Source organism: Capsicum annuum, chromosome 7 (genome assembly GCF_002878395.1).
Source record: "Capsicum annuum cultivar UCD-10X-F1 chromosome 7, UCD10Xv1.1, whole genome shotgun sequence".
Lineage (NCBI taxonomy): Eukaryota > Viridiplantae > Streptophyta > Magnoliopsida > Solanales > Solanaceae > Capsicum > Capsicum annuum.
In genome coordinates this window covers 61,791,054-61,814,482 of record NC_061117.1, presented here as the reverse complement: position 1 = coordinate 61,814,482, position 23,429 = coordinate 61,791,054, and positions in this window count along the sequence as shown.

Genomic DNA, 23,429 nt, shown 5'->3' with positions numbered 1-23,429 from the left:
TTTTAAAGTACACCATATCCCCAAATGCAAACTCAAGATCTCTCCTCTTCACATCTACATAAGATTTCTATCGACTTTGGGCTATAATAAGCCTATCTCTGATTAGCTGAACTTTCTCCAATGCATTAAATACTAATTTTGGACCTATCAATGTGGTATCACCTACCTCAAACCAACTAATAGGGGATCTATATCTTCTCCCATAAAGAGCTTTGAAGGGAGCATTCTAGATACTGGAATGATAGATGTTATTTAAGCATACTCAATCAATGGCAAGTGGTCATCCTAACATCCCTTAAAGTTGATAATACAAGCTCTCAACATGTTCTCTAGGGTTTGAATAGTCCTCTCTGCCTGACCATCTGTCTGAGGGTAAAAAGTTGTACTAAGGCAAACTTGGGTACCAAGACCCTTCTAAAAAGCTTTCCAAAAGTGAGAGGTAAATTGAGTACCTCTATCTGAAATGATGGACAATGGGACTCCATGCAACCTAACAAACTCTTTAGTATAGAGTTTGGAATAGTCCTTGGCTTAACTTGTAAGAAATGGGCCAATTTGGTCATTTTGTCTACAATAACCCAAATCAAATTATGTTGGCGACGTGAATGAAGCAACCCGATCACAAAATCCATATTCACCTCTTCCCACTTCCAAGTGGGGATGCTGAACTCTTGTATAGTGCCACTAGACCTTTGGTGCTCAAACTTAACCTGCTGACAATTAGCACACTTAGCTACAAACTCTATAATATCTCTCTTTATGCCACTATACCAATAGATTTCTCGTAAATCATGATACATCTTAGTGGCACCTAGGTGAATAAAGTAATGTACACCATGCTCTTCTGCAAGTTCTCTATGTCAACACATCAATACACAATACACATAATCTACCTTGGCAACACAATAGACCATCTCCCCTTGGGAGAAAACCTCTACTTTCTGATCTCTGACCGACTCCTTCAACTTAACAAAGATGGAGTCCTTATCTTGTTTCTCCTTTACTTCTGCAACCAAAGAATATTCTGAACTATTCTAAACCTATACCCTACCTTCAACTGAGTCAACCAAATGAATACCTAACCTTGACAATTAATGAACCTCCTAAACTAGCATCTTCTTATCATTCTAAACATGAGCCACACTACCAATAGACATTCTACTAAGGGCATATATCACTACATTGGCCTTGTCTAGATGACACAAAATACTCATATCATAGTCCTTCAATAATTCTAAACACCTTCTATGACAAAGATTTAACTCTCTCTGAAAAAACACATACTATAAACTTTTATGATCCAGGAATACAAAAATCTACAACCAATACAGATAATGCCTCCAAATCTTTAGGCAAAAACAACAACTACTAGCTCAAGGTCATTGGTAGGATAATTCTTTTCATCGGTCTTAAGCAGTCTAGAGGCATAGGCTTTGACCTTACCTCTCTACATCAACACTCAACCTAGACCAACTCGAGAAGCATTACGGTAAACAAAAAACCCATCCAAACTATCTATCAAGGTCAAAAGTAGGGCTGAGGTTAGTCAAGTCTTCAACTCCTAAAAACTCTTCTTACAGGAATCCGACCACTGAAACTTAACCTTCTTTTGTGTTAATCTAGATATAGAGGATGAAATAGATGAGAACCCCTCACCAAACCATCTGTAATAGCCATCCAATCCCAAGAAACTCCTAATATATGACAAAGAAATAGGTCTGGGCTAGTTTCTCACTATTTTAGTCTTTTAAGGGTCAACTCTAATGCCATCGCCGAAAATATTATCGCCAAGGAAAGCTACAGATCTTATCCAAAATTTACACATAATGAATTCGGCTAACAACTGATGGGTTCTAAGAGTCTGCATTACTATTCTGAGGTGATCTGCATGATCATTTTCATTACGAGAATAGACAAGGATATCAACTATGAAGACTATGACGAACATGTCCAAGTACTGCTTGAACACTCGATTCATCAAGCCCATAAAAGCTAGTATGGTATTTGTTTGAGCAAAGTGACCATACCGAGTTCTTAAAGCGTTTTTCAAAATGTCACACTCTCTGACTCTGAGCTGATGATATCTGAATCTAAGGTCTATCTTAGAGAAGTATCTAGCACCTTGAAGTTGGTAAAATAAGTCATAAATCCTGGGGAGTAGGTACTAATTATTTATTATTACTTTGTCAATTGATGGTAATCGATGCACATTCAGGGAGAACCATCTTTCCTTTACACGAAAAGGAATGGAGTGCCCCATAGAGAAACACTGGACCTGATGAATCCTTTATCTAAGAGATCTTTCAAATGCTCTTTCAATTCTGTAAGCTCAACTAGAGCCATTCTGTAGGAAAAATAGAGATGGAATGGGTATCTGGGTGAAGGTCTATTCCGAAGTCAATTTATTTTTTGGGAGGAACTCTGGGAAGATTTTCTAGGAACACACCTAGGAATTCCCTCACTACTGAAACTAACTTGAAACTAAGAGTCTCCAAACTAGAGTCTTTGACTTGGACAAGATGGTAAACATACCCCTTGGATATTATTTTACTCACTTTAAGGTAATAAAAAAGCTAACCCCTAAGTGCCTAAATTCTACCCCTCCATTCAAGGAATGGTTAATTTAAAAACTAGAAATGGACAACTCTATTTCTATAATCAACTAAAGCATAGCATAAGTGGAGACAATCTATTCAAAGAATGACATCAAAATCCATCATCTATAACTCTATAAGATTAACTAAAGTGACTTTCTGGGATATTGTGACTGTACAGTTCCTATATACCTGCCTGGCTACAATAGAGAAACCTACAGGAGTGGACACTAAGAAGGTTTCTGCTAAAGTTTCAGGACTGAAACCAAAATTCACAGCTATATAGGGGGTTATAAAAGCAAGAGAAGCTCCGGGATCTAACAAAGCATAAATATGTAAATGAAAAATCTGTAACATATATATAACAACATTAGGAGAACTTTCCTTATTATGACAGGAATGGAATGCATACAACCTATTCTACAACTGAACACTGGTGGCACTGGAAGTGGTGCCTTACTAAGTAGGGCGACCTACTGGTGCTACCGAAGAGTTAGTCTGACCTTGATAGAGATCATTCTTGCCCGTACACATACCAGCTGGACATTCCTTCAATCTATGGCCTGGCTTGCCACATCAAAAAAACACATCTCTACCCACCCTACATATCCCTTGATGATTCCTACCACACTTCTGGCAGAGGGAATTAGTCCGACCACTGTTAACACTACACTGAGTCTTAGATCATAGCGCCCTATCTCGATTATCATTTTTGAACTTTGGCACTGAAGTATTAGCTGAAGATAGAGATATGGCTGAAAATTTCTGATAGCATTAACGACGGTTACCACCCTTCGACCTCCGCTGAGTAAAATTAAAGCTACCTGTCCTAGCCCTTTTATTCTCCCTTTCATTCTCCTTAACCTTCTCCTCCTCAATCAGCTGAGCATGGACCATAAGCCTATACAAGTCCATTTCCTTAATCAATATCATGGTCCTACACTCCTTGACCATACTATCAGATATACTTGACACAAAGTTGCTCACCCTACACCTGTTATCAGCCACCACATGAGGAGCACATCTCGCTAGCTGAGTAAACCTAAGAGAATACTCCTTCACACTCATGTTTCCCTGCTTCAAATTAATAAACTCCAACACCTTCATTTCTCTCAACTCCAAAGGGAAGAATCTATCTAAGAAAGTTATAGCAAACTCTTCCCATTTTATAGTCCCTGCATCTATACCTCTATCCCTTTTCTACTACTTAATCCAGGTGTGAGCTATATCCTGTAATTGGTAAGAAGCCAATTAAGCACTATCACTAAAATTCACACCCATAATGTCTATTACCTTTTGAACCATGTTGAGGAATTCCTATAGATCCTCTTCATACTTAGATCCCAAAAATAAAGGGGAATTCATACGGGTGAAGTCTCGAATCCTAGCTGTGGCAGTATTAGCCACAAAATTGGCTGGGATAACAGCTGAAAAATTGTTCTTAGCTATTACTGAGTGGTCTAAAGTGGTTAATGCATCTCTGAACTTGGCATGCAAGACAATTTCATTCAGGGGATCTTCCTGAACGGGCAGAGGTACTGACTGATTCCCATTTCTTCTTTTGGTAGTCTTTTTTGGAGGCATGTTATATAGATAGAAATAAGATTGAATTAGTAAGAGAGTTTAATTTGAGCTTAGTCTCATTCGCACGACATGAACACTAAAAGAAGGGAAACTCTTCCTAAAACGTCTTATAGCCTCTTGTGCATAAGTGTGGCGTGCTTTACACCCATCCACAAGACTCTACTCAATTCAGCTTTAAGACTTTTAGGACACTTTAAAGCCTTTGGCTCTAAAACCAAGTTTGTAAAGCCCTGGGAGTATACTCTGGATACCACATAGTGCTTATGGTCACAAGTGACCACAAACTAACCATGAACTGGCACCTACTGTAAGCATAGAATAAAATTCCTAAAAAAAGATTCACATATGTGGAAAACTAAAAATTCCATAAGGTTTAAATACTAAAACATCTTTGATATTATAATCCTAAAAATAATTATGTGGAAATAACCATCCAAAAATTGATAAAAATAATGACAAAATGACTGACTGTCTGAATATGTCTGAAAGACTGTAAAACTGACTGAATAAGAGTTGATGGGACAAGCCCCAACTAAATCCAACTGTCTAACTGAAACAAAATACTGAAATAAACATAATTAGTCCCCAAAGTACGAGGACTCACCACTGTTGGAACTGCTGATGCACAGGAATATCTACGTTTGGTCGGGAACTTGAGCATCCGAACCTAAGATATGAGACATCATAGTGGAAGAAATCAGTATGTAGTTATTATTTGGAATATACTAGTATACTAGATGTGGTTAGGCTGATATGCATGGGCTCATGTACATGAATAATAACGGCCTGAATGAATAACACGAGATAACTAATGCATGGTATGTATAAAAATTGTAAAATCTGAGGTTGCATGACCAAGCATATCACATGATACTAAAATAGTCCATAAACTGGAATCACTAAAATCTAGTAACTGAATAACTGATAACAATATGCCATGATCATTACAAACCTGAACCAAATTATGTTGAAGACTACACTGAAACTATGGGAGCTAGCTATAATTAACATGCCCTAATATATTAATAGGGTCCAAACTGTAACCATAGTTGGAAATATGTTAGTACTATGCCACGGGTACTAACATTGGCTGTGTAGATCCACTATTTGATGTCCCAAAGGATGAGAGTGTCTTGCCTAACCGACGGAGGACCCCTCAAATTCTATGGTGGCACCACTAGTCGAGAACCTAGGGATTGCTACTAATGCCTAAAGCTTAACTGACGGGGGAGACATCATCCCTAAGTTCACTTGGTGCTAAGTGTTACTCCCAACTGAACACACTGATGCTTGAACTGATCTAATCATGACTGAGCCAACAACTAACAATTCTAACTGATTGAAGGATAATGCTTATAATTTATATAAGATCATTCTACAAATACTAAAACTAATTAAATAACTAAGTTTTTGGGTATTCATAACCCCCCGGACTCGATAACAATAACAACAGGGACACATGAAAGCTTTGAAACCATGGAGAGAATCATTGTTCGCAATTATTCACTTGAGCATTTCATCAAATATGTGAGGGTCATGAGTTAAAGCATGAGACTAGTTAAACATGGGATAATAACATAATTTTACTACTAAAATGCATGGGTTAAGGATATAACATGCAACTTTCATCCTCCAAATATATCAAGGGTTAATTCCAACAAAAACACATGTAAGCATTGTAAAAAATCATAATTCGTGGGAGTTCGTGGATATAATTCATGCTAACATGTAAAGATCATGACTTTAAACTTGAAAGTGGATTCTTGGACTCCATGGGCTAAAATGAACCATGAATGAACATCTAACATACCTTAATTGAAGAATTTGTAAAGGTTTTTTGTGGTTTACTTGAAACTTGAGCTCGAATCATCAAGGGGCTTGGGCTTATTCTTGAGAGGGAATGCTTTCAATTGGGAAAATTTATAGAATGAGATAGTAAATTATGCTTTTAGAACCCTAAATCCTGTGTTTTGGATCAGTTGGGGTGAAGGAAAAGGACCTAAATGCCTTTGAGAAAATGTGACTGAAAACTAGAAATACACAGGGCGCGATGAAGCATGCACCGCAAGCTCTGATCCTCCGAGACGGACTGAGCACTGCAGGCACTATTGCGGGCTTTCCCCAGGGGTGAAATAGGGGGCACTTCATGGGCTAATCATGGGATGATTCCGTTTTGGAAGTCCAAACATTTCCCTATGCTAGTCCAAAAATTTTGACACTCACCCAGGATATTGACCACCACAATCATGAATCAACTTAAAAATCCACATTCTAAGGCCGGGATGGTCAAAATAAAATTATCTAAGTTTAAGGGGCTTTTAAAATGCCTAATCTTGACACTTAGTGAAATTTTTTCCAAGTTTTGGACCCCTTTAACATGTAATAGTAAGTTGAAATGAGCTAGGGTCTTAGGGGGTGTTACATAAGAACCCAAACATTCTATTTTAGAATGAAAAGAACCTAAAATACAACTTAATAGTAATTATGACCTGATCTATTTTGTTGATCCTATTCTTCCAAAATATTCCATGATAAAATGGCCATACCTTCTTACTCTAATAAAGGATTGACAAATGATTTGATGTTCTAGAAAAGAGAATCAAAGATATTTAATTTGATACATAATGGGCCCTCTAACTCTTTATAGATTGGGAGGTGTGATCGTCCCAAGTCAGCCCATCGATAAGATTGCATAATGACTATTCTAAAATAAACCTATCAACTAGAATATTTTAAAAAAATCTCCCTTTGGCCTATAACTTTAATCTAATAGTTCAAATTGCTTAATATACATATTTCTTGGTAAAATCACCCATTCAAATTTATTCTACTAACATCTCATCGATGGTTGACATAAAATATGATAAATTGGCTCATAAACCATAAAGTCAGTATCTTAAATATTAAAAAATATGGGGTGTTACAAATTCATATATATATATAAATAAATAAAATTCATACATAAACAAGTACTTAAAATGTCTGAAATGGTACCCTATCATTTAGATCAAAGGTACAATCATTACTTTAATCATTTAGGAATACTTAGTTAATCATTTAATAAGAATGTAGCACAAAAGAATGAAATATCAACTGAAATACATGAACATGGAATCCATTCCCATATAAGAGCTCATCATCACACCCATACCATACTCCTTTACTCTTAATTAATTTTAATCAATTCAAAAAAAAGGATCCTTAATCAAAGCTCAAGTCCTAGAACCTTAATCCAAGGTCCACAAAGTTAATGGATAAATTTTTCTTTATGTCACATATTTGAAATTTCTCAATTTATTCAAATATGCACTTAACACAGTCAAACGAATCAACAAGATCCAGGAAACAGGTGAAATATAGACCCCAATCCTTAGGTTCAAATAAAAAATTTCTTTGAAAAGGGGATACCCATACGCCAAAGGTCTCATTCTTTAAAATTCAACCAAGACAAATCTCTAATTGATCTTCAGGTCTTCAAACTACCCTCTCTTAATTTTAGAGGAAAATCTCCCTAAATACCTCCTAATAAAATCATAGATTAATCTACCTTTAAATATCTGTAATTGAATGTAACTCATAAAACTCAGGTTATAATCTTACTCCTAGACAAATTGGTTGATATCCTCTTGAAATTTTTCTAGGACACACTTTAATATTCCAAAATGTAAATAAGAAACATAATACCCACTTGATTTTTTTTAACTATACTTAGGATCTTTTGAAATTGTGGCCTTTATGTTACAACTGTGATCCTCACAAAAATAGTTGAAATTTCACAATTAAGGACTCCATTTTGCCTAGGCCTTTGCCCAAATATTATTCAACCTCTATAAAAATTACTTCTCCTGCCCATCTCTCCTTGTAAATATGGTCCAAAAATCAAAAAATATGGTCTAAACTTCCAAAATTATGGAATTATGGCCCTATGTCACTCCGTCATTGCAATCAATGGGTTGTAATTATCGTCATAGAAATGGCTACCCCAAATACGTAAAAGCGGCCATATCAGCCATCAACAAAAAAAACACCAACTTTCTAATAATTTATTTTTTTGGTTTAGCACTTGAAACTCAACCAAAACTATTTATCAAGCACATAGATCAGATTGAAAATCAGATATGATGGAAGATTTAGTAGGGGAATTCCTATTTTTGTCTAAATAAGTGGACAAGATAAGGGGCACTCTATTATATTACTCCAATAAATTTTGACTATGACCCTACTATTTTCTGGTCAAACAAACAACTGAAGCAGGACAATTAGATGAAGATATGCTAAGAAGGATACTTCCTAAAGAATTTGCAGTATACATACCAGAGAATATTCACCCACCAGTTTAACACAAGTATTTAGGCAGAGAATTTTGGAAGATAGAAGCAAGGGGAAAGTTCTCCATAGGATTATCTTTTCAATTACTCAAGCAAAAGAAGGAATCTAATAAATTATTCAAACAAATATGGATTAAGGGATTGCCAACAAAGATCTCTTTCTTTATGTAATGTTTTTGTAAATTTAAGTTGCCTCTCGATGATAAGTTAAAGAAGTTTGTACATTAATTTCCATCTAGATACTATTGCTACTAGGATCCCTAAGTAAAGGACATTGCCCATCTTTTCCTAAATTCCCCAACAACTCAATTTATCTAGAAGCATTTTTATAGGCCAATAGGATAAATATTTAGGGTTTACATGTCTACCATATTGTTAATAGTTGGTGTGAACTACCTGGTAATACAAAATATATACTTTTGGCAATCTCTGTAATGATAGTTTAAGAGTTATCGAAGAGGAGAAATACCATGAGGCATGAAGGGAAAGTGTCATAAAATAAGTTGGCCTAATAAATAACGCATACTTTGGTTCAATTTATGAAAGTGGGAAGGAAAACTTCAAGTATGTCCCCTATAAATAGAGCACAGTAGTGGAAGTCATGACTAGATACACACCAAGAGTTAAGGTGAGAACGATATTATGAAAGAAACCACTTACTAGATGGATCAAAATAGATACTTATGGTGCCTCAAGAAGAATCCCAGAAGAAGTTCCTGAGCTTTCTGTATAAGAGATGAGAAAGGTAATATGATGCATAATCAAGAAAAAAAGATAGAGAATCTTATGAGCACAACACCAAGGCAGAAACTATGGCCATTTTACAATCTCTCAAATATGTAAGAGTTAACCAGATGGATTAGGTTATGGTAGAAAAAACTTGTTATTATTGAGAAGCATAATCCAAAAGAAGTGGTAAGTTCCCTGGCAGATCCTTACAATGGTGGAGGAAATTTGGAGGATACTAAGTTATAGAGAATGAAATAAGTTAGTTGACAAGTTAGCAAACCTGTCTCTAGAAAAGGGAGATATTCTATCTAATAATTTTTGGGATATGGAGAGTCAATGTAGAAAATTTTTGAATAATGACAAGCTAATGAAGCCCTATTTGAGAATCCAAAAATATTAAGAATCATGGAATAGAAGAAACACAGAGATATAAAAATTCCCTCTTTTCAAATCCCATAAGGGGAGAATTACTCTAACAGTTTGCTATATAGTGTAGGTATAAAAATATATACACCAATAGGAGAATATCATCATGAGAAGAGAGGCATACCGATGGAGAACCAATTAGTAACGAAATGTAAATAATGACAGAAGACGCATACATAAGATATACAATCCAAGCACACAACATCATGTATAAAAAATGGATTTTGAAAGAAATAAAATAAACACAAAGGGACAAATATTAAAGGAGAGATCAATATAGTGATGAGATTTACAAAATATACCTAAATAATAGCCCACACAATAGATGATACACAGGGCATATCAACTACATCATGTAAAGTGGAAAGGCTCTAATTTGGGTCTTATACTACTTTGATTGATTGATGTGCAATACATGGTATTAATACATTTTGGTGATCATTCTATTATTAAAAGATTAGTTGAACACATGATAAAACTAAAATTAAGGGCACAAGAAATAAAATCAAACTTACAAGGTTACAACTCAAAAGGCAAAGAAGGTACAACTCAACTATCATAGGAAACATAAAGAAGAAACAATCTATTACTCCAAGAAGACATGAATAACTGAGGATCCAAGAATCAATGACCTCTATCAGCTTTAAAATAATTAAAAATGCATTATAGAAAGCCGATATTATCGATCCGAGGATTAATTAGGAAACCCCAAATTGAATTCCTTAGGAGTAACATTTTATTTTCCTTTATCATTCCTCACTGGCCCAATGACCTTATAAAAATCTCATCTAAACTATTTGAATGCAAAATACATATAAAAATCATGCAAAAAGAACCCTTATAAATATATTTCATCACTCAACACCAATTTAGATTCATTTAGTCACTATTTGATCTTGGACGACTCTTATTTCATAAAAACACTAGTTTAAGACTCAAGCATATAAATATAATAACTTGTTCCATTGATACCTAAAATATATATGGTAAAGGTTTAAGAATTTCATTCATCATAGGTGTTAGGACTAATTAATTAGTATGGAAGTGTATTTGATATGAATTATGGTGATAAAATACCTCTAACATAAATTTATGTTCGGAGTGTCTTTTTTTACCGATTGAGTTTTAATCTGAGTTCAAACAAGGTCAACTCTAAATACTGACTCCTCAAATATAAATAGTTATGGGATCTATTAACATTAAAATTAAAGATGTTCGAGTCCTAGTTCTTTTATTAATCCACTTATGTAGTAAAATGTTATGGCTATATAGTGAATAATATTTATGTCGAAAAGCTGAGGCCACTGTAGAGTGAATTAGGTTGCCATTGAGGAATGTAAGTAGTATATATGTGTGTCAACCCTGTTCACTTTTATGTATCACTATTTTATTTAAAATATCATTGTCAGGAACTGAGACTACCCTTAGTTGTAACACGACCCTTAGAACAATAAGTGAGAATATACTTAATACTGTACAGAGACTGTGGGAGGTATCATGTAATCGATATGCCCTAATTTGAGCTAATCGGGGTCCAACTTGTGACCCCAGTTAGAAGAGTGTCAGTACCATGCCACGGGTACTAGCACTAGCTGTAGAGTCACTCCTAAACTGGCGGGTGACCACAAATAGAGTGTTAGTCCTAAACATGCAGGTGACCCTCTGAGTGTCAATCTTAAATTGATGGGTGACATCTTATAATCCTACACTGTCTACATAGTTTCTAAGCTTAGGGATAGCTTCTAAGGACCCAGTCCTAACTGAAGGGTGAGCCCCCATCCCTAGGTTCGCTCGGTGCTAAATCCTACTCCCAACAGAAAGACACTAAAACACTGACTAGTGTATCCACAGATAACTGATAAGCCTAGGTCATGGTATTTCAAAAATAATAGTGCATACAAATTATGAAGTAATTGTAAACATGTAAATTAATGTCTTAAACATGAAGTAAAACTAGAACTTTTTATTATAAAAGTAATAATCTGAATGTGGTAATAAAATCATGATTCTGTCTGACTTGTTACTTGAAAATGGAAATTATTTGAAACAAATAGGTATCGGGTGTTCATAACCTACTAACACTGAATAAGTATAAAATATGATGTCAAACTTGAAATACTATAATAAGTGATTATGGTTCAAATATCCAAAAGTACATACATTTCATCAAACTCTTGAGAATCACGAACTTGAACATGGGAATGCTTTAAACACGAGAAAATATCATGATTACATGACTAGAATCATAAATCGGGGATTTAACATGGATCAACTGAACATGACATGGTAATTTCAACATTCAAACATGATATGACTTATTCCACTTGAAAGAACTTATAATCCTAACTTGAGATTAAATTAACAAGAGATTCATGGAGATAGTTCAACTTAAACATATAAAACTTATAATTTGAAACCCAAAAGAGGTTTTTGGGCTCCATGGGTGAAAGATGACCCATGGATGAACACCCACATACCTTAAATTCTTGTTATTGAGAAGTACTCTTGAATCTTTAGGAGAGGAACCTTATTCTTGATATTCTTGATATTCTTTAATTTGAATCTTAAGACATGACCGATGATCTTGAAGAAAACCCTAGATGGTTGTTCTTGAGAATGGGAGAGAAAGTATCATGTTATCTATTTAGAATTGGAAAAAATATGCTTAATAGATGATTTTAAGTCATGGGGGTGGTGTTTGAGTTGAGGAAAAGACCAAAAGACCCCTCTGAAGCTGAATAAGATTTGCTAAAATTTTCCTTAGTTGATGACTTGGCTGATGGCTTATCAACTTGGTTAATATCCTATCAGTCTAGTTGTCAAATCCCCTTTATATTCTTCTTAAGGTTGACGACTTGGCGGATGGGTCATCAACTTATTGATAACCTATCAGCCTAGTCATCACCTTGATGATAGATAGATACATTGAGGTAAAATGGGTATAACCTCCTACTTCGATATCAGATTATGGTGAAACCAGATGAATTAGAAAGACAACTCAAAGAATTTCATTTGATATATAGTAGAACACCTTAAATAATATATTCTAGGAGATACACTCATCTAAAGTGGACCCTAGATGAAGCATTTGTCAAAACTGTATTGATAGAAAAGTCCTCAACTCGTCTTTGAGTTAGGAGGGTATTATGACCTCGATCAATATACAAAGATATTCCCAAATCATTTATTTGTTAATCACACGTGTATATACATAGAATAATTGGGTTCAAGTCTGTATGCTTAGGAATAATGATTTGAATTCTAGCTTGAAAATGTGGGGTATTACATTATCTACCCCTTGGGAATATTCATCCTCGAATGAGACTAGTTTAGCTGAGAGTAATAAGGACATCGAGGTCATGTACTAAACATGCACGATTTGGAGCATGATTGCATAAATGAGTCTAAGCATGATAAATGAACTAAACTAATTTCATGAATATATGCAATGAAAAGAAAATAGTTATAAGGCTAAGATAGAAATGATAGAGTCAACTTATGAGTAACCATTACTTCAAGCTTAATATTGTTTCGTGAAAAAAGTTGAGAGGTTTAGGATTTGGAAACTCAAGAAATTATAAACATCTTCCCCTTGGATATTTCATCTCACGAATGATACTGACTTGGCTGTAATACTAAAGAAAGACTGAGATAATGCACGGGACACTTATAGACTGAATCATGACTAAATATCTAGAATCTGAAACTGATGCATGAACTGAGTTGAATTTGCAAATTACATAGATGTGAACCAATTACCTCATGGAATAGTTATATTCATGAGACTTCAAATAGTATGACTAGATTGAAAGATGGGAAACCATAAGAACTTATCTATCTGATTGCTAAACTGAATTGCTGGCTTTATGGACTAACTCATACAGAAAGCTTATACTCAACTAGAGTATTTCTTCAATCCTCTTTCTAAGAAGTTCTAATAACATTAGAGAGCAGAGAATCTTGGGCATGATCTGAATAAGACATCGGTATAAGGTATCACAAAATGTCTATAATTCTATAACATGGAATATTTACTCTCACATCTAAGAAAATTACTCATCATCACCATCATTTCATAAGGGAGGCCACTGAAAGGTTAGAACAGGAGGAGCTGAAACATAAAGGGTTAGTATGCATAACCTTAACACTTAACTGAGGCCTGAGGAATAGAGTATTAATGACATAAATTCATCAAAAAGTTTTGAACTGGGGACATACATGACATAAATCTGATTTTCGCTAATTATTAAGAGTGTTGCATGAGTATTGGAACTGAACATTCTATAAAACATGAGTACATGAGTCATGAGCTGCATGACCTGGGTTTGGAGTTTCTAAATTAATGGAACATAATTCGTACTGCTGAGTGTAGTAGAACTCCTCATACTAGAAATTAGGAAGTACATGATTTTCTATAAGGTGCATGAATATGAGCTATGATCATAGAGCTGACATGTAAGGCATGAGTAGATATCGTGATAATTGAAGTACAAATACTGAAATAAACATAGGTCAGGCATCTTCCTCCCTAGTGTTGTTCTACAACATACTGGCATCACTACTACAATATGAGATCCTGAATTAGTTGTTGGTCCTATCATCTCGCCCTTAGCTTCAATCCATTATCCTAAGTCGGTGGTACAATAATATGCATAAAGGATAAACTCACCCTGAAAGACTCTGCCTGATAATGTATAAAACCAACTGCTAATACTTTATTCTAACATTCAACTCTTATCTTTCTATAGACCCTTATCATCATATAATAACTTGAACACCTACTAACTTAGAATTTTTATGAGTATCACCATACCTTGAGTTCATACCATCTAGAGTTTTAACTTTTCTTTCTATTAGCTTAATCTTCAATGCTTCAAGCTTAGATTTCTAACACTTAACATGGATATCCCCAAACCTTTAATGAACCATACTAACTTTCTCCATAGCCTACTAATATCACATCTCTAAATCATAATCACCATCATACTTAATTTTAACTCAATAACTAAATTCTTTCTTACACTATTTCAAGCCTACTAATTCATCTTTCATACAACTATTCCCATGAATACAAAATCTATTAAATTCAAATAAATACTATCCCTACTTTACTAATGTTAAACTTTTGGGGTCATGCTTCTAACTCTACATTATCTGCTATCATAGGATTCTGAGAAGAAATTTGGGAGCATATTTGACTTTGGCTTAGTGCACAATTTTTTGAATAAAAATGAACACTTTTAAAGATTAGAACATAAGGGTACTGATAGGATCCTTTTAATTCCTCATGCAATTCCATAACTATCTGTGGGGACTGACTGAGAATACTCTATTTATATGGATTTGAACTTTACCATTTCTGTTACCTCAATAATAAGGTAGAGTTGACACAAACAGATTAAGATGAGAATCTACATAAATTTCTTAGAGGACAGTTCTCCGTTCTATTCCACCAGACTCTACTAGACACGGCGTCATAGACACCCTGGGACACTTATACTTTGTGCTTTGATACCAAGTTTTTCATGATCCGAGAATACCCCTTAGTCGTAACATGGTGCTTGGAACCACAAGTGATCCCAAGCTAAGCCATGAACTGGCATTCTACTTGAGCAACTGATTTTGAATAGATAAAATAGCTAAATTATTGTTCAAAAATATAATCATAACATAATCTAGGAAATATAATACTGATATAATTTACAATCTAATAAAACTAAAGAGATTACTAAAACTACATCACAAACTCTAACTGACATTTATGAAGCCTCTACCATACTGAAAATAGATAGCTGGGACATGAATCTAACTACCACTAATCAATATATAAGAATGATATAAATAAAGTACATAAACAACATCTGAATGGAGTCCCCAAAATAGGAGAACTCATCACCTGGATGGAGACTAAAATTGTTTGATAATGATATGTGGGCTACAGCTATCACCTATATTATGAAACAATGTAGCCATACAGAGGTATATGTGGATCAGTATTTCTAGAATATATTGATTAAGTGGGGGTGAATTCAACAATTAAAACTAGTTTCATACGTAATCTTAAAACATGCATGCTTACTTTAAGTAGACTCACCAAGAGACTAAAATAATTAAATGAGTAACAACCATAATCTGATAAGATGGTGAATCCCTACACTTAGTTTTTTAAGAACTTTACTTTTGTTATATAAGTAGAACTGAAGTTGGAATACAGTAAAAAATGCGACATGAACATACAAAATCAAACATAATTGTACTGAGCTAATCTGATCAATTGATTAACTGATGCCTAGCTAACAGAATAATCGATATCTAAGAAAAGGGTAAAATGAGCGTCTATATACTTAATAGCTGATATATGAACATGGACTACTAAACAACATGAGATAACTGACCATAAATGCATAAAATCTGATAATGCAAGACCAAGCATAAGTATATTTTTGAAATAATTTATAAACTAAAAGACTAAAATTTGATAAATGAATAACCGAGAATCTGTATGTTGTGGTCAAGAAAAACTAAATTAAGAATATACTTAATATTTTAATGAGACTGTGGGAGGTATAATTTAACTGACATACCCCAATCTGAGGTAATTCGGGTCTAAATTATGACCCCAGTTAGAAGGGTGTCAGTATCGTGTCATGGGCACTAACTCTAGCCGTGGAGTCAGTCTAAACTGGTGGGTGACCCCAGAGAGAGTGTCAATCCTATATTGGCGGGTGACCCCTTAAGTGCCAGTCATAAACTGGTGGGTGATATCTAATAAATCTACACTAGATATGTAGTTCTGGAAATTAGGGACCATATCTAAGGACCCAATCCTAACTAACGAGTGAGCCCATATCCCTAGGTTTGCTCGATCCTAAATCCTACTGCCAACTGAAAGACACTAAAATACTAACTAGTGTATACATTGATAACTAATAAGCTCAGGTCACAGTATTTCTAAAACAACAATGCATACAAATTCTGATGTAATTGTAAACAAGTAAACTAATGTCTTAGACTGGAACTTTTGTTATAAAAGTTATAATCTGAATATGGGAATAAAATCATTATTCTATCTAAATTGTTACTTAAAAATAGAAATTGTGTAAAACACATACGTATCAGGTTTTCATAACCCACCAACACTGAATGAGTATAAAACACGATATAAAACTTGAAATACTGTAATAAGTGATTATGGTCCAAAGACCCAAAAGCATAGACATTTCATCAAACACTTTGGAATCATGAAATTGAACATGGAGGTGCTTTAAACATGAGGAAATAGCATGATTACATGACTAAAATCATAAATCAGGGATTTAACATGAATCAACTAAACATGACATGGAAATTTCAATATTCAAACATGATATGACTCATTCCAGTTGAAAGAACTTATAATCCTAACTTGAAATTGAATAAATAAGAGATTCATGGAGATAGTTTAACTTAAACATGTAAAACTTATTATTTAAAATCAAAAAGAGGTTTTTCGGTTCCATGGTTGTAAGGGGACCCATGGATGACTCCCACATACCTTAAATTCTTGTTCTTAAGAAGGAGGCTTGAATCTTTGGGTAAGGAACCCTAATCTTGCTGTTTTTGATATTCTTGAATTTGAATCTTGATACTTGGGAGATTATCTTAAACAAAATCCTAGATGGTTGTTCTTGAGTATGTGAGAGGAAGTAACGTGTTATGTGTTTGAGAATTGAGAAAAATACACTTAATAAAGGATTTTTGGTCATGGCGGTAGGTTTGAGTTGAGGAAAAGACTAAAATACCCCTCCAAATATGAATAAGAATTGCTCAAATTTTCCTTAGTTGATGACTTGGCTGATGGCTTATCAATTTGGTTGATAGCCTATAAACCTAGTCGTCAACTCCCTTTCACGTTCTGCTTAAGGATGATGACTTGGATGATGGGTCATCAACTTGTTGATAACCTATTAGCCTAGTCATCACCTTCTTCAGTGATTCTACCTAAGGTTGATGACTTAGCTGATGGGTCGTCAACTTATTGATCACCTATCAGCCTAGTCGTCACCTTGATGATAGATAGATATGCTGAGGTAAAATGGGCATAACTTCCCACTCTGATATCGTATTAATATGAAACCAAATGAATTAGAAAGAAAAATCAATGACCTTTCATCTGATAAATAGTTGGAAACCTATTTCAATATATTATAGAAGATAAACTCATCTAAAGTGGAACCTAGCTGGAGGATTTGTCAAAACTCTATCGATAGAATAATCCTCAACTCGTCCTTGAGTAAGAAAGGTATTATGACCTTGATCAATATACAAAGATATTTTCATATACTCCCTCCATCCCAAATTATGTTTGATCATTTGACTGGATACGATATTTAAAAAATAAGTATTGACTTTATTAATGTTACAAAATTACTCTTCTTAAAGAAAGGAGTAATAGTATTTAAAATCAAGAAGGACCATATTTAATTAAAAAGATGAATTAAAAAAGGAGTAATAATATTTAAAATCAAGTGGGACCACTAAGGGTAAAATTGTAATTGTGTCTTTAAAAACTTACCAAATAAGAAAAGGTGACATTCTTTTTGGGATAGATCAAGAAGGAAATGGCGACACATAATTTAGGATGAAGGGAGTAATATATTTGCTAATAACACATGTATATACATAGAATAATTGGGTTCAAGTCTATAGGCATAGGAACAATGATTAGAATTCTAGCCTAAAAATGTGGGGTCAAATTCCTCCAGGTTTGGAAGTTACAAATTTTGGGCTAGGCTAGTTTTGAGCAATTTTTGAGCAAGGTGTGTCCTAGAGAAATATAGTATTGATTTGGAAAAAAGTAGTGGTATTTGTTTTGATTTATAGTTACATAAGATGATAAGTAACCCATATAAATTTATAAAATTGAATTTGGGTAAGTGAAAATCCCCAAACGATCTTAGCATAAAAGGCACTATTCGAAATGTTTACGGTTTAAGGTATGTTATAAGAAATGAGATTTTTGAGCGAAGATAGATATTCTTTATCATTGGAACCACTATAGCTGGATAATTCCTATTATAACAGTTGTTTAGTTGGTTAACAACTGCTATAGCAATGATACTAAAATAATTCTCTAAAGTAGTTTATTTTTTAAAATATCATTTTTGGGAAAAGAAAGGGATATTTAGGATGAAATACACCAGAATTTCTTTGTTTTGATTCACTAAGGTAAGGAATTGATCCCCATTAACTCATATGTTTAATTATTAAGCCTTAGAATTATTAATTTACGGAGTTTGGAGAGTGTTTTAGTGTGGAATTTAGTTATTTTTTGGTGCAAGAGAGGAAATTAAGCAATAACTTAATGATTTTTATTTGTTAATAGTTAATTTACCCTTACATTCCATTAATTCAGCAAGTTAACCATTGAACTGATTGTTTTAGGTGAATTACGGTAGAAAAGCCCTAGAACGAAAAGATAATGATCATGAACTTGACCTTTGGAGTTTGACGTGAGTTATAATTCCTAATATGGTAAGTAATTTCATTAAATATGTATTTATATACATGTTCTAGACCCTGAACAAGCAAAAATTACACGAAAGGACAAAGCTCCGGCATAGAGGAGTTATGCAAGCTTGGTTCGAGGTAGGTGATTGTATTGTTGTTTAATAAAACTTTTGATATATGTGCATGTTAACTACTTTGTAGTATAACTTGTTAGTGCATTTTGCTTAGTGTGGTCATGGAAAATGATTTTATGTTAATTATATGATTTTTGACCTAACTTACTTCCAAAATGTGGAATGTTTGGTATTTAGAACGTTCTCACAGGATTTGGTGGAGTAAATTTGGCAGACACAAGTCTAAGATTTTAGTAAATAGATGGTAATTATCCCCTATAGGTCATTGATAGAGGGTGATTGAATATCCTTTAGTGTGTATGTACGAGGGTCGAGTGAGTTTGATAGTTCCCTGAGTGAACCAAGGAAATATACTTTTACACTTAACATATTGTCCTCATTTATTATTGGCTTGGCTTGACTCAACTTGACATGGTGATAACATTTTGAATTGATGGTTTGATTCCTATTTGTTCATTGTTGCTTATTGTGCTAAGTGTATGTTTGTAAGCATGGATTGACTTGTTGTAGTGTAACTTAGTTATATGTTCATATTCTCTTCTTGGGTTGGCCAAATAACCCTACCAGTACATTGTTATTCTTGTGTGATTATACTATATGTGTATTTACTTTGTGAGTATAGTGCATATTTCGGCAATACCTGGGAGACCTCACTTGTTTGACTCTAAAATTTAGGATGAGCAACATATCAGGGTACCATGGGATATGATATTCTCCTTTCTTTGTACTTATGAATTGTATTTGGATTTTAGGGTTGCATTCCGTCATGACATTTTTCGTATGTTTTGGTATACTAACTTTCAGATTCTAGGGGTATTTGTTTTGGTATTTATTTCTATATTTCTCATAATTTGTTAGACTGATATTTCTTGAACTATTAATGGATATTTTGTTCATTTACTCATAAGTTGTTAGGCTAGATAATCCTTGAATTATTAAAGGATATTTTTCTTTATTTACTCTAAGTGTTGGATTATGTTTTCGGGGTCATTGGTTCTCCCACCTGGTAAGTAGCGTGAATGCCATTCACGACAGATTTGGATTGTGACAATAAGTTCATTTTGATAAATTTTTAGGTTATAAACTCAGAAACTTCATTCCAAAGCCCTTCAGGGGTGACTTCTAATGGTTTTGGTTGTAAAATTTTCAATAAGGTAAGTTCTCTTTTCATCTTCTTCATCTTTAATTTAATAACATCTTAGAATCACCAGAATAATCATTAATGTTAGGATTGAAGGTTCGAACTCTAAGTTCATGTGATTTTGGGGAAAACTTATGGTTTGGGGTAATATCATCTAGAAGTACTTCTAGATTATTAACTAATAATTTCTAGCATGAATTTATTATTGTAAACATAAATTTTGAAGGTTAGGCCCTTTGAACTCAATAAAGATGGGACCTTTAGCTTTAAAACTCCATTAATTAAGATGAGTTGAGTATGATAGAAGTAATTAATGATTAATCAAACTTTGGGTAATCTTGTAAACCATGAATAAGAGTAGAACTGATGTGTTTGAATTTCCAAAGTATTTATTTATAGATTAGTTAATTAATTACTCATAAAATTTCTTATTTATTAGATGATATACCATTTGAAAATCTAAATAAAAAGGTTGAGCATCTATGGAATATCATACTTGTTGTAGCAACATGGTGTCCAAGTAGGCTAGGTTTATTGAGTAGTACATCTTGGTTAAATTGCATGACTGTAATATAGTTTAATTGGAGATTTCATGCTTAGGACAACAGGAACAATAAATGATTGGTAATAATTATAATATAATATGAAATTAAAACAAATTTGATAGTATTATTTTAAGTAGACCCTAGTTGATTTTGTGAGTTATATATTGTTGAAAAAGCATGAAAATACATGTATAGTGGTGTTCCATTTTGGGATTACAGGCCGTGGAGCTAGTAATTGATCATTTAGGCATTGTTCTAATTAGGAAGGTGTTGATATAAATAGGTTATAGTGAGTAGTAATGTAGTCTATATGTTGAAATGTTTGGTTGAACCATGGGATTGTATTCATATTAAGTGATTAGGAGATGAATTCGTTATGCTAGTACATTGTTTCGTAATAAGATTATTGAGAATCAAATTGATACTAATTATCCATAAATTAATATATTTAAATTAATAATTGATGTTTCTTGAGAGGTTATTGAATCCGCTAAATGATTTATCACAAACATTATTGAATATTAAAGTCATAGTAATTATGGATAAAGATTGTGTTGTGGTGCAAGTAATGATATTTGTAATCACGCTAGATGATTGTACTTAAACCATTAGGTGACAATTGAATTAGAGTTAAAACTCAAGTTGACTTATGTGTGCATATTAGCTATTGATTATTCAGAATCAAATTGTAACACCCCGAGTCTGTACTCCAGACGCTTCACGATGCTCATAATCCTGAGGGACTACAAGCTAACTCATGACTGGTACCTACTGCAATAACTGAATAGTAATACTGTAATTATGTGGAAATTAGGCAGAAACTTGCCATAAGATTCAAAACTTTAAGAAAATATTGAGTACGGTACATCCATACCAAAACTGAACATCTGTCTATAAATACTCCAGTCTGAAAAGCCTCTATTGTCTGAACAAGGAGTTGATGGGACAAGTCCACAGCTAACTCTGACTACAGAAATAAACTGAGTACTAAAATAATATAATAATAAATCTATCCTTAAACAATGAGGACTCACCACTAGTCTGCTGCTGATGGATCGGGCTGCTAAGTATAATCAGGAGCCCATGTATCTGAACCTATGATATAAGACATCATAATGCAAAAGAAAGGTATGCGTCAGTACTTTGAATGTACTAGTATGCTAAGTGAGGTAGGATGATATGCACGGGTTCATATGCATGAACAAATAATGACAGAGTAACATGAACATAACTTAATGAGGGTATATACATGAATACGTAAACTGTAACTGAGATCATGATAACACTGGATACTGAGTTCTGAATACTGATTTACTGATACCTGAGTTTACTAATGTTGTATTACTAATAACTGAGTGACTATTTCTGATAGTCCTGATTTTGTAGAACTGAACTAAGTTTTATACTGAGCTGGGTCACTGTGTCTGACAGTCCTGAATCTGTCAAACTAAACTGAGTTTTATACTAAGAATGAATCTGAAACTAAAACTATGGGAGGTAATCATCTAACCGACGTGCCCCTTCTCTGAATAGATTTAGGGTCCAACCTGTAACCCCAGTTGGAAGGTTGTCAGTACCATTCCACGAGTAAAGACAAGTTATGAGTTAACTCTTTTTGACAGAAAGATCTTTCGTTAACCCTTACTGGCAGGAAAACTCGTACGAGATGTATCAACCCTATTTCGGAAGGAAGATATCTCAACCTACGTTGGCTATATAGTTCTGTAATGCAGGGATTGCTACTAAGCGTCAAACCTTATGCTGATAGGAATGCCCCCATCCTTAGGCTCGCTCGGTGCTGAATCCCACTCCCAACTAAGTAGACACTTAACTGATTTCTAGTCGGTAATAGGCTTGACTGAGCTATTACTGATTGTACTATCTAGCTGAACTGAACTGAGTCCACTGAGTTTTCTTAATTGATGGAGTACTGTTGAATTCTATTAACTGGCTAAATACTATAGAGTTCCATTAATTGACTGAGTTTACTGAGGTCTGAACTGAATATTGTACCAGAACTACGACTAATTTCTGAGTACTACTGTTCGTGACACTATTAAGGCTGTTCTATAACTACTGTAGCTCTAGATAAACAACTAAGTTTTTGGCTATTGAATACCCCCAGGACTTGATAGCTTGAAAAGTAAATCATAGAATAGACTTGAAAGGCTTAACCATGTGCATTTGTTCATAACTCATTCATAGAGACATTTTATCAAACACTTGCATGATATAACTTGCACATAAGTTAGCATGGCATTATTTTCCCATTTTTAGGTCACATGAGCAATTTATTAAGCACTTGGAAAAAACAATCTATGCACATGATACTAAAAAACATATAGGCCTCATAACTTCAATTCCAATTTCACACATTCAAGGGTTAACATGAATTTCACATGATACTACATATATATCAATTAACTCCTCATGAAACTTATAGTGAAACATGGATTTAG